Below are 13,190 nucleotides of genomic sequence, written 5' to 3' on the forward strand. Positions count from 1 at the left end.
ACTTGCTAGTGAACCTAGAGAAAAACATTAACTGCAGTCATTAAAGATAGAATTTAATTTGGATTTTAATTCACAATGTTAGTGAATGTAACAACTTGCCAAATGTAGAAAATGCTCCTATTAGACAATATATCCCTTCTAGAATTATAAATGAAGGGTATGTTTCCATGGATGTTTTGCATGTGTATCAAAGCAAATACCAATTTTCTCCTAAACAAGTAAAAAAAAATACCAGGAGAAAATGGTGATTATTCAGTTCATGGTTCTAGTTGGTTTTAAAGATTTCTACTGTTTGGAACACTTTAAAAAAATTAGTCATCCGTATTTCAGGAGGTGTTCAAATATCATTAGGTAAGTAAGCATTCTCATTGATACTTTGGGCATGCAAAAGGCAAATAATGGAATTTAAGAAAATCTTAAATTAATTCAGCTTGAAAAAATATGATAGAACTGAGTTTTCTTGATTCTGCTATGTGGCAGGGAAGATGTTTTTGACTACCCTCCCAGATGGGACATTGTTGTTGTATCTCAATGAGGAAGTCAGTTTCACTCATTTTTATCCTCCCTGCCATTTTGACCTTGTTCTCTGACAAAGGAAACGACCTCAGGGTGACTCATGTGCCTGCTTTCGATGTGCTGTGGGCACAACAATTGTGTCCCTGGGCCACTCATGGCTGCTTACAGAAAGCTCTGCAGCTTCACAGAGGGGGCAGTGAAATATGCAAATAAATGACATTTAAACTGTGTGCAGAAATACCAAAATCAGCATTTCAATGTTCCAACAGTACTGCTTGGGTTGGATTAGGATTTTGGAATGTATCAGAGATTTCTGTAGCATCACTGGTAGCTGAGAAAGCAGCACTTCCCCGATGTAAAGGAAACAAGGATCTAAATGCAACTGGAGGAACTGTCTAGCAAATGCAACAAAAATTATGAGTCAAATGTTTGTTACTACATACTCCTTGTCACTTTACATTTCAGAACAGGTGTTAGCCCGTGTCAGGTCTTCTGGCAAAATTTTATCTTTGCTAATTAAATTTTGCCTTGCTAAATTCCCCTTGTAATTTTAATTAGATTTTGTTTTCCTCCATATATTCTTGTGTGAGGCTACTTTATGCTGTTAAATGGCTGCATTTAATTGGCATATTCCTTAATCCCTAATACATATAATGATAATGTGGGAAGTGATTTGCAATTAATTAATTTTAGTAGCTAAAACCCATGAAATCTTCATCAGACAAAACTCATTCTTTGTTTCTCTTACTTTTCTCAAGTGATTTTATTTCACTAAAAACTGTGTTAGAGAATTGTCTCTAGGGAATGTACAGGTAGAATTGTAAAGTGTTTCTTTCTTAAAAAAAAAAAAAAAAGAAGCCCACCTTTGTCCATGCTGATTTTAAAAGAAAGTACTGCAGTACAACGACTGCAAAAGAAACTAAGCTGAAAGACTGTTCTCATGAGACAGAAGTCTGGTACTAAAAACTGGTTTTCTGTATGCTTTAGATAGGTTAGCTCTCCATAAAACTATGGATTAATTTGCACATACCATAAATATGTAGTTTGAACTAGGTATTAGTGAATTTAGGTAAAAATAGAGCCATAAACACTTCTAGTCTATCCAAGTTGAAGTAAAGGCAGACAGGTTTAAAGCAAAATTGTTTCCCTTGGATTTTCCTAATGTGTTTCTAATTAATTTTCATTTTTAAGAAGGGCATTTCTTTGTTGCACCGGTTTTTTGTCTTTTCCAACTTCTATTTGATTTTTGCATTTCTATAATTTCAGTTCTGAAACACATCTAACCTTTCCAAATTAGAATGATTTTTCACTTGATCACACTGTTTTTCATATGAATGAGTTTCAAATGCAGCCTAATGTTGTGGTGATGGTAAAAATAGGTGAAAATAAGCACCCAGGATTAGCTCTACAATTTTTCTGATCACCTTCTTCCAAGTGCAATGATCCCACAGAAAATGTTAACAATATAGAGCTGTTTTCTATATTTAATGGCTCATCAAATAGCATTAATGGACAGATCATGAATGCATTTGGGTTAGTGAGGAGGACAAAAGTGCAACACACATTTAAATTTTTTTTTTAGTTGTAATTAAGCTGTCAGGCTACCTTCCATGTGTTAAATTTCATCCAAAATCAAAACAAATAAACAAGCTTTGGAAGTAAACTTAGCATTTAATATTAGTAGGTCTTTAAGTGTTCTATAGATGTTGGTGTAATCTGATATTGGAAGGCTTTTTATTGGTGTTGTCAGCCATGTGTGCAGTAAACTGCATGGAGAGTTTAGGGTGTGCCCAAGGAGGTGTAGAGGTTGTTTAAACCACCACAACTGAATGTGGTTCATCCTCTCAGAGAGCTGCTCCTCTCCATCCTCCTTTTGCTGAGTTTCTCGTATTCACCATGGTAACCACAGTAATATGGGTCCTTTGTTGGGGATGACCCATTCTTTATGGTCGCATGCATTTATGTTTATGGTGCTCATTAGTATTTACCATTACTAATGGCCAAGCAGTTCCATCCAAATGAAGAGTCTAATGGGCCTCCAGGGAGAACTGCTCCAATTCATCCCTTTCAGGTTTGTCCTTGGCATGTATCTGTACTGACAATTTTCAAACAGCAGTGCATTTATTATGAGTTTATAGATCTGGATGGTTTTTGGTTTCCTTGAAGAAAACGTGTCCCAAGTTTTCCCTGTTGTCTTGACAACACTTTTTTGTTTCAATAGCTCTTGATACTTTAAAAAAGCAAGAATCAGTCTGTTTTTCTGTATCTGTGCTTGGTACAGGGAAGGTAATGAAAGTATTTCTTAGCTTCAGCACTCTACATATGTTGGATGTTATTACAGATCTTGTGCCCAGGAAAACATTGGGCTTGCATACCTTCCATTTGTCTTAATAGCTCTGTGAGATGTTCCAAGTCAGAGTGGCAGTTTAAAGCCACATGGGACAGGTCAGTATTTCAGTGTTCCCACTTATAACTTTTGACACAATGACGTGATCAAACTTATATGAGAGAGATCACTAACTTCACCTCAATGCCTTACAACGATGCGTTGTTTCACATTTATGCTTTGCCACACAAGAACACAAGAAGCCTTTCATTTTAAGCTTTGTACAAATTGTTGCTTTATAGAATAATAATAATAATAAATTATTTCCTTATAAATGCTACAGCATACATGTACTTGTAAGATAAACAGACTACAGCAGTAATTTAATGATGCAAAGTTGGGAGCACCACAGATAGGATAATGGTTTGATAACTGTGTTTACAAGGTGGCTGTTAGATATGTGCCTTATGGATATGTTCCTAACTCATGACAGTTTCCTAGTTCCTGGACACCAAGGATGCTGTAGAGCAGAGGAGGAATTCAATTTTCATATTTATGGGAGTAGAGCTCACTGCACTATCACTTTCTTGCTTCTGCACTGAAGCAATGTGTTCCCCTACAAGTAGCAACTTTTCTGATTCATAAAGCCCACAGACACATACAAGATAACACTTCCAAAGGAAAGACAAAATTAGAAAATAGGAATATAAATGTAGATAATGGCATGTGTGATGAACATAAGCCTTGGGTTGTAAGGATAAGTGAGGAATGAAAGTCACTGCATAAGGGAAAAGGCAGTTTAAATAAGGAACAGACAGTCACAGGTATGGAGTACTATAGGTTTATCTGAAAATAGTTACAATTGTTTTTTGAGGGGGGCGGGTTGTAGCTTGGAGGTGAATTTGACTCATAACTCCTTCAAGAATGATTCTGTGCAGTTATGTCAGGAAGGTATGGTGACTATGCAGTACAGTAATTTCACGAGTATAAGGTGCACTGGTCTATAAGGCGCACTTTTTTCTTTTGCAGTGAGGATCCGTGCCACGCGCAACAAAGTAATGAATTAGTAACGGAATCTATGGCCGCCGGCCACCCCCCTCCCTGCACGGCTCCCAGCCGCCGGGGCCGCCCCCCTCCCTGCATGGCTCCCGGCCGCCAGGGCCCCCGCCCTCCCCGTGTGCCTCCTGGCCGCTGGGGCCACCCTCTCCCGCCACCCCTCGTGACCCGGCGCTCCCGCAGCACCGCCCCCCCATTGTGGCTCGCACTTCCAGGTTGGCAAATTTCACAACTTTGTCCAAGGTGCACCAGAATATAAGGCGCACTTCCAGGTTCAGGCCAAAATTTTAGTCAAAAGAGTGCGCTTTATAGTTGTGAAATTACTGTAGTAATTATAACATATTCTGTTGCTGAATGGTTTATTATACATTATCGTATTATTCATGTGTTTTTTCCTCTTTGTTTTTTCTGAAGAAGGGTATTTATTTCAAAGGCACAAGAGAGGTGCAGTCCACATGGGGCTCTCAGCAAAAAAGTTGTAGTTCTTTAACTTTTGTATTTGAGGCTGATTTCCTTTTATGTATGTTAAAATATTATACTGGATTCATCTTAATGAACATTTATATGCAGATATCCTGCTTTTCCAGCCCAAGAGGCAGCCTTATGTAATACATATTTGCATATTGACACAGTTGCAATACTAGAGCTGGAGGAAAAGAGAATAAAATTCAACAGTGTGTTAAAATCTGCTTAGAGGGAAAAGTCCCTTTAAGGGTTAGCATTATCTTGTCTCAGTCACATCTACTTCATTAAATAGGCATAGCCTCGAGCAATGCCTGGAGTTGCAGCTCAGAAGAAAAGTGAATGTTAGAGAAGTTATAGACAATTTTTTGAATTTATAAACTTCTGAAATGTAATGAAACCTAGTACAGTACATCAATGCAGATCAGAGGAGAATACCAGCAAAACAGTATATTACCTATAGAGCAGGATTTAGCACAGCTTTGTGATATATAAAAGCCAAAACTTTAAACTGGACTAGGGCAAGTGAACTTTTATAGTGAAGAAAATGTGGGATGAGGTTGCATCTGCCATAGATTGGCAGAAGTAGCTACTTAATGATGTGTTTGAGGCTCTCAGGGTTAGTCTCCTGTGCCAGATAAATGCAGAGAGCTGAAGTAGCTTTCATTCTCCTTTGGCCTTGTCCCCATCTCCTGTTAAAACACTTGCAATCCCTGCTACCTTGTGCATAACCATCCACAACCATTAGCATCTTGTTACCCACCAAATAACTTTTCTCTGTATACCATTTATAAAAGCTGGAGGGATGGGTGTCAAAAGAATTTATTCTGGCCTCTTTCAGCATCCTAGGAAAGTAGTTGGGATACTGCCAACAAATCTGTGCTGTCTTTTTTGATAGAGGTGTCACAACAGAGTTTCCTGCAGGAAAGTCTTCTGAGCCTTGAGGCACACAGCTCCCACTAAAATTCTTTGAAGAGGCAGTGATGTGGTTTCTGATACCAGCCAAGCTGTGTGAAGGACATCTAGAAATGTTATAGTACTATTGCAATTTTTAGAAAATAATGATGTAGATCTAACAATATCATGGTCTATAATTAAAGTTCCTATAAACTTCATTTGCATGGTACTGTATAGCTGTCCACATCAAAGGTACATGTAATTATCCCTGAAAATCTTGTAGATGACAGAAGACTTATCCAGATAGGAAAGAAAAAGCTCTCAAATATATATGTGGATGACTTTAGAAGGAGCATTATAGCTTGCTCATTACTAAAAGAAAATTAATTTCTGAAGTTCAGTTAAGTCTCCAAATCCAACCATTATTCTACATGTGTAAGGACCTATGGGAGTTTTTATGTTCTAATGATGTTTCAGTCTTGGCAGTAACAGGTTTTAGCATGTTCCTGCTGGACAGTCTATGAGACCAATGTTCCTAAATCTTCATAACCGGATTTTTACCTAAAAGTACAAGTGTTTTAGATACTGTGATGTGTTTCAGGCAAAGACAGAATAATATTTCAGAATATTACTCACACTGCATTGCAAGCTAGCATATCATAATGAATAAATATTTTTCTAAATTGAAAAAATGGCACAGCCACAAACAGAAGGGCTTTCTCCTACAAATTGCATTTTTCTCCTTGTGGCCTTGTATTTTTAATACAGCTATGGAATAATTAAGCAGAGTGGAGAATTAATGCAATTTTATAAATAAGGTTAGGGTTGCCAGATGTTGTTCATTTTTCCTCTCTGCTTTTTTGATGTGCATGAGCATTCAAAATGTAGGCTGGTAGTGGGTTGCAGGAAACTTAGAACATTTGGTCTTACATATCAAAGGTATTAAAAACTGAGCTTGTGGAGATGCTGCTTTGCTGATTCATTTGTTTGGATATACCCCTCATTTCTATTTTCAGTTTCAAAAAAAACAATTCTTAAATCAGAAAAAATGAGCAAACAGCATGCACAACCTTTTCATTAAGTCTTTTCTGAAATAAGTGAATTGTGAGATTCATTTGTCTAATAGAGAACAATATTCAATGGCCTTCATAATTTCCAGATCACATATTGTTTTGGAGAGCAATTTTCCTATGCATAAATAGGTTAATGTAGTCAAATGAGATAAAAGTATAGGGACCAGCTCAAATAATGAAGATGAAATACAGGCTGCAGTGATGAAATTCATGGTTGGGTTCAAAGATAGGTATTTGGTTTCCCTACATGAGCCTTGTCCCTACTGAAGGGAGAGAAGAGAAAATAATTTGTCATTTACACCCACTCAGTATGGATGTACATTTTACTATAAAAGTTCTGTTCCTGAAATACTGACTTTCAAAAGTAGAAGACAGTTGCTAATAATTATTTTCAAGGAGCAGAAAGGGTTTAGCTTTACACAAAGAGTTCAGTGTTGAGACATTTCCATCAATCTTCAAAAATATCTTTTCAGAATACAGTTGAAAAATTCAGTGTGTGTGTGTATATATTATGTATATATGCATCAAAGTATAAAAAATTGTTCCCTCGGCACCCAAGCTGGCTATTTAATATTATGCCAGAAGAACACAGTACTTCCTATTTGAATCATACTTATACATATCCCTTATTTAAAAACACAGAAGAGTTTTCATATTTGATTCTGGGGTTGATGAGATTACCTATGCAAATTTATGAACTTTATAAAACGATCCAGTTAATATATGAGAGGCATCATTCATTTACTGAATTGTTCAGTTGAACATTTTTAGCTATGTTTATTAAAGTATGTGCACTTCACTATCATGCTCTTCAAACTGGAGGGCTTTAGTATGACAGAAGGTTCAAGCAGACCTTGAGCAGTCTCTTGGCAGTCAAAGTTCTCTCTTCCACGTAGATCTCCCAATTCAGCTTTCTGAGACATGTGCTTTGTCTCTGACTGAAATTAAATCTAAAGTACTAGGATAAGCAACATTTGTTTTGCTGTAAACAATTTCTGATGCCAACCTTGATATTGATATATTAATATCAACCTTGATATTGGAGAGGGTGGGCTTTTTTTGGTTTTTTGTTTCTTTTTTTAAATTTAAATTTATTTTAAATTTGACTTATTTTCATTGATTTAAATGTGGAAGAAAATAGCTATGAATTACGTAGTAAAATCTTAAGTCTTTAAACATAGGAAATAATTTACATTTTCACTTCGTTGATCATTCTGGAAAAAATAGCCCATTGCCTGCTTATATGTGATTGCACTTGTCTTTTCTCAATGGTTATTTTCAATTGAGTTCTGTTCATTTTATTATTTAATGGCATTGAAATAGATCACCTAAGTAGTCTTTTATTCATTTTTATCCTATTTGCGTGAGTTCATATTTAAATAGAAATCTATTTCTGCCTAAATGTTGCTTTCCTCAGCAATGATTGGTATCATCTTCATGGTTACATATTGCAATTTCCTATTGGATCTTTGAAGATCTACCATTATGAGAAGTGAAAATTAATTTATTGGTTCTTCTCTGTTACCGACAATAAAATTGAGATTTAAGAAAATAGTTCATTATATTAGTTTTCTTAATATGTTTTCTACCATAGCCTACTTTTAATTGCAAATGAAACTAAGCTTCCCACCATCTTTTATGTCAAGCACAGATTTTTTTTCTGTGGTATGTGCAATAGGGACATAATAAACTTTACTGCAGAAGTCTAATGTATACTAATCTGTTTTTTCTTAATTTAAAGATAAAAGGTTTTTTATCATAATTTTAGTCGTAGTGAAAGTGAGAAATATGCTTAACTCTAACTTTATATTGACCAGTGTTGCCACCCATGTTTTCCTCACATATTTGTTTAATATCACCCATGCTACACTGAAATAACCTTCAAGATGATCCAGACTTAATCAATGTGCTGACATAATGCTGTCAACCTTATCCTCAGAAAAGGTCATCTGCTAAATGAAGTAAGTGGGTTAGGGAATACAAACGGTGGCAGAATAGGGGATAGCATTTTTCTGTGTACTGTATAAAACATGCACAGGTGTCTAATGATATTTACCTACAGAAATCAGATACATAATTTCCACAGTGATGGAAATCCCTGGACTTCAGCCATTTAAATGAATAAAACTGAGCCAGATGTATTTTATTGTGTTCTGGGATATATTTAATGTATAAACCTAGCACTTGGTCTGCAGGACAAAAGGATGATGGAAATCAGAAGAAAAAGATGAAGAGCATTCTTGTGAGAAGGATGTGGGAATGATCTGTATTCCAGCCTACACAGAGAGTGTTCAGTTGTCCCTGAAGTCCCAAAAGGAACTTTGTTCTGATGCCGTGGCACCCTCTTTGTGCCAGTCAGCCACCATGACCTTCCTTTCACCAGGCACATTCTGCTCCACATATTCTTGTCTCTGCTGTGTGAGCTCTTAGGCTTGCAGGATCTCCACAGTGTTGAATCCAACAACTTTTTAGATCATTCGTACTGGTGGAAGTAACTGAACTTATGGAAGCAGAAAGATTGCAAGAAATAGCTGTGTTCCAGGAGATAAAAGGCTTTTTAATATTATTGCATGGATACAGTTCTCCCTATCTGTTTCAGATCTCTCTTTCTTTTCCTAGAAATACTGTAGCAGTGGAAATATATTTATAAAAGCATTTTGCAGGAAGTGCTCTAAAGTATGAATGCTTTTCAGTGAAATCATTAGCGGAAAAAAAATTAATGCGTTCCACCAGGATACCTGTTCTGTAAATCACTGACGCCTTAAGTTTTAGTTTTCATATTTTCCAGATTCTGCACTGCATTAGTATGTAACTCTGAACTTCACATAAAGTGTTAGTAAGTTCTCTTCACAGTTTAGTTAGACTAAATAATCCTTTTTCAGCCTAAGAAACAAGACACCATTGCAGCTTTGGGCCCAAAAAGTGCAAACAACAGCGGATTGAGGAGAGCAAACTGGAAGGATGGGTCTTCATAACCTGAAGCTGTAATTGGACAATTAACTCCAACACGTAAAAGGATTAAAACTTACAAAAGTGTGAAAACTCATGACACACTGTCCCTCGTGGGTCCATGTTGGGTGGAGTCACGGCAGGCTCTTGTACTACCCGAGGTATATCCTTTTAAGGCCTTTTTAATAAATACCTGCTTTATTCCTTTAACACTATCTGGCCTCTGTTCTAGGTAGCCTCTTTAGGCATCATTACCAGGCTTCCTGTAAGCTTCCTGTACATCAGCCTGATGTACCTACATGAAAATTAAACTTGATTCTGCTAACATCATGAAAATCCTTGTCTTAAGGCCTGGAATTAATTTTGTCATTTCACTTGTTAATCAAAAGACATTTTCTTTTTTTAAATAGCTGTGTAATTAATTACAGCATCACATTTCTGTCTATTTCTTTGACCCACTCTACTCTCCCCTGGCTCCAGTAAAGAACCATTTGAAGAACTTGAAGATGATTGTTTTTTGGGAATGTTGCCAATTTAATCCAAAAATCAATTAAATTTTACTGCAGTCAGAAAATCCTCTTTGTATCCAAATCCTCAGAGCCTTAGGAGGAAAAAGCCTTTGAAGTGAAATGTAAGAATTTTGATGTTTTATGCAGAAAGACGGAATTTAGAGGGGATGAGAAAGAGGAGAAAGAAACAAGTATGATGTGCTTTTTCCAATTGCTCTGACACACAAACTCTGTTTTTCCTACTCACCCTTGTATCACCCCGCTGGTTTCAGCACCGCATGTCTTGTGCTCTCCTCAGCTTTAAACATCTCTGCAAATTCAAAGAAACACTTCTAACTTGCTCTTTCTGGCTATGTTTTTGAATTAATAAGTGAAGGCTGAAGTGATGTAGTGAAACAAGTTTGAGAGATCTGAAAGGCTTCAGAATTTCAAAACATGCTTTCCATGTTACTTACTATTCTATAATTTTTCTGTTTACTCTGTGTTAATGCAAAACTGCTGAAGAAAATCGTGAAAAAGGAGGGAGTAGTGGTTCTATGTTTAAAAATAAATGAAATGTATAGCTATGGCTACTAAAGGTATCCTACAATCTGTTATACAAACAGGATTAATCACTTAATTTAATATTTCTTTATAGCATCTATCTCTTTTTACAGACCCTGTAGATGTCAAGTTCTTCAATTACTCTGAAAATATATGACCTGCATTTATGTAAATTAATGTATTATGATTGCTAGCTAACAGTATATTGTACAGTTGTAATCAAAACATTCACTTGGGTATAGATATCATCATGAGTTCTCTCCGTTTTATTTTGGGAAGCTACTATATTGTGAGTGGCTAGCAGAAGAAATTAAATAGTTGTTACTCGTTCCCTAACTATGACGCCATAGGTCTTTTTATATAGTTGTGTACATTTGTGATTTTTTCCCCCTCTAAAATGCTATGTGTATAATCCAATTCTGTTATTCTCCACCAGGTATATAGTGTTCATCTTGTAAATGGTTGCTTTGTAACAGTATATAAGTCCAGAATCTGCTGTAAACTGAGTTCTCATATGTCTTTTATTGGTGAGCAGAAGACAAATACCTCAGATGATAAAAAGGGTAGTGTGATCCCAGCTTTCACCAAGTCTCCAGACCTGCTTAGCAAAAATTTTGAAGTAGCTGAACTGTGCTTCATCATAATTCTATACTCTCAATGCTCAGAATCACAGAAATAGGTTGTAACTCAAGGAACAGTTAGTTGGATAAGCCTTAGAAGCTGGACGTAGGATTTAGACAGTTGCCAACGGAATTCTTTTGTCTCCTGTGTCTCCTTGTCAATGCTGAAGTGATTCTCCTTAGCTCTGAGGTGATGCAGGATGTGTGCATGTATTGCCCAAGCTCACACAAATTCCTGATGGTTCAGAGCAGAGAGAGGTTAGGGCATGGCCTCAGAATCCTCCCTTTGTTTCAGGCACATTTTCACTGTTTTGCCTGTTAATGTCATTTCCCCCCCACTTCCCCCCAAAAAAATCAACAGATGTCTTATTTTCAGTCTCCAGGTGCTGCCATAGTGTCAGTAATATGGAGCACTTGAATTCCTACACAGTTGCACACTGTAGATGTACAATATCTCCCAGCTGTCAAGTATAAACTGCAGCATTGTGAGGGAGTGGATCCTGATAAATCCTGAGTTTTTCAGAAAAATCTACTTCTTCTGTTGTATGGTGTTTCTGATAATTATCTTGTGTCTAAATATATTCATTTTCAGCCAGTAATGCTTCAACTTTCATTTAGGTTGTTTGTATTAGAAGAATTCTTGAATAGACTGGCAAAAATTGGTGCTTTCATAGTTTCTATGTGAAGGGGTTTTTATTTTATGTTCTACTAGTTTTTCCTCTACAGTGCTTAGTCATCCTTCATTCCTCAATGTATACACGATGATTAACTCCCTGTCCCTGTTAATGGAAGTCAAGAATGCTTTGCTTCTCTCAGGATTGGTGCCATATTACCAGGACAATGTATTGATTTGGTTGACTGCCAGTGTGTGATGCATGACAGAAATGAGAAACTGAACTTTCTGAACGTGAAATAAATCATGCTGATGATGATATATAAACGATTGAGGGGAAAACAATCAATCAGATGCTCTCTGCTGGCAACAGAGTTACATACAATTTAATCTATAGTAAACCAACAGTTGTTTTACAGTCTAAATCAAATAGTGTTCTGTGCTGAACTTATATTCTTGCAAAGATTACTTGGAAAATTTTTGCATTTAGTATGTTTATGTTTCCATTTTACCAACATGTGGTCTGATAATTTAGAAATACTTTATTAACTCCTTGGGTTTTTTTCTTTTAAAGAACTACAGATGTTTTGTTTTTTTTAGACTGCTTATTACTGCTTTAAATTGGTTGATCTTTAAATAATTTTTACTTGTAAGTAGAGTTGTTTTGAGTCCCAGATACCTGCAGAAGGACTTTATTATAGCCACAGGTAATTGGACTTTCCTGTAAAACATCCACTAGAGAATGAATAAGCCCATTCTCTCTTTTGGCAGATGTTTTCAGATATTAGACTTATATCCAATTATCTTTGGGTACTTTAGCAGTACACAAGAGCATTCATGTGCAGATGACTGTAATATTCTTTTCTCTCCTTCACAATTCTCTGAAATGAATGGAATAATTTATCCTTTTTGGAAAGAGAGAGAAGAGCTTTCATTTTAATGAAAGCTTAAAGAGACTTCCTAAAATTCTTCTTATTGATGCCTACTAGTAAATCTTGTCATTCTGAGTCTGTCTCAGCTTGTTATTTGCCCAATGTAATTCCCTTAAGCAGCAGGAAGGCCTTCCCAAAGCCACCCAGAGCTGCAGTTTGGAATCTTCAATTTGAACCTTTGGATAAGAGTTTCCAAGGATTCCTCTCTCCTAAGAAGCAGTTGTCAATGTTTGCTTAGTCTTAAGGCTGTGAGAATACAGGAAGAAGCTGAACCATGTTTTCCTGGTAGAGGATAATGCTGAAGCATTTTGCAGTCAACTGGAATGTAAACCCTGGAGTTCTCTTGTGTGAATCCAGGTAAGATTAGACAGCTTAAGGCTAAACTGTTCATAGGCAGTTCAGCAAAAAGATATTTCTAACAGATATTCTAAAAAATACAACCAAATAAAAAGCCTTTTAGCATTTTTATAAACTTTTTCTCTGCCATAGAAAAGTGGGGCGTTTCCATGCTGAAACTTATTTTAGCATTTTTTTTTCAGAAATAAACAAAATAAAAATAAAATATTGATTTATTAACTATGAGGTTTAACAGTTTACTTACCTCAGAATTAAATAAATTACCTTGATTAATCCCACCAAGTTTGACAAATAGTATTAGAATATGGAATTTGCCATTGGAGGGCAGGGTAAATGT

The 13,190-nt window shown here is 36.2% G+C and overlaps 1 protein-coding gene across 1 annotated transcript in view; it reads left to right on the forward strand.

The window, feature by feature from the left end:
• Positions 1–13,190, forward strand: part of LOC117003627 (gamma-aminobutyric acid receptor subunit beta-2-like) — a 149,245-nt gene that overhangs the window by 106,736 nt on the left and 29,319 nt on the right.

Source organism: Catharus ustulatus, chromosome 15 (genome assembly GCF_009819885.2).
Source record: "Catharus ustulatus isolate bCatUst1 chromosome 15, bCatUst1.pri.v2, whole genome shotgun sequence".
NCBI classification, from domain to species: Eukaryota; Metazoa; Chordata; class Aves; order Passeriformes; family Turdidae; genus Catharus; species Catharus ustulatus.